The sequence below is a fragment of the Arachis ipaensis genome, chromosome B07 (assembly GCF_000816755.2).
Source record: "Arachis ipaensis cultivar K30076 chromosome B07, Araip1.1, whole genome shotgun sequence".
In the NCBI taxonomy this organism is placed as follows: Eukaryota; Viridiplantae; Streptophyta; class Magnoliopsida; order Fabales; family Fabaceae; genus Arachis; species Arachis ipaensis.
Genome location: NC_029791.2, coordinates 122222335 through 122223047, shown reverse-complemented (window position 1 = coordinate 122223047; position 713 = coordinate 122222335). Strand labels below are relative to the sequence as shown.

Sequence of the window (713 nt, the reverse complement as noted above, 5' to 3'; positions counted from 1 at the left end):
GTTATTTTAACTATAGTTAAATTTTAATTGGACTATTAAACTATTAAATCAGTCACTCTATTAATTCATTGATCGATTTGATTCTCGCAATATTATTAAATAAAATTTAGATCTACGACAAATTAATTCTTGAAATACCATATTATATAGAAGAAGTGTGGAAAAAAGAAAAAGATGGAGCGATGCTATGGCCTATGATTGGAATTGCAGTATGATGCGTGTAACTAATTTGTGTTTGATTCGTCGAGTGAAAGGGAGACAAGGGCACAAGGCCAGGTAGTGGTCAACCAAACTAACCAGGTTGTGTGGTTAGGTTCGAACCTAACTACCCACCCAGGGGTATTATGGTCAACAAAACTCGTGAATAATGATCATAGAACCACACACACGGGGGGCCCTACGCACCCCACTTTTGCTCGTGTTCCACAATCATGCTTCTACTAATTTAATATAAAAGGTTTAGATAGCTAATAATTTTTTAATTACATATAACTAATTAATAATTCCTAATTATATTTTTCATTCTTTATCATTGTAATTCATTTATAAATTTTTCTTTTTATATTACTTATGAAACTTTCGTATTTAGAGAATATAGCTAGATTATTTGTATTCATAAAATATTAATTTTAACTCTTAATCAATATATATAAATGTAATGTATTTTGAAATGACACAGCAAAAAATGAGAATAATTTTTTTTTTCTTTTAAG

General features: G+C 29.0%; 1 protein-coding gene across 1 annotated transcript in view; it reads left to right on the top strand.

The window, feature by feature from the left end:
• LOC107606193 (transcription factor bHLH143) overlaps window positions 1-713 on the top strand; it is a 5470-nt gene that overhangs the window by 1131 nt on the left and 3626 nt on the right. The window lies entirely within an intron of this gene.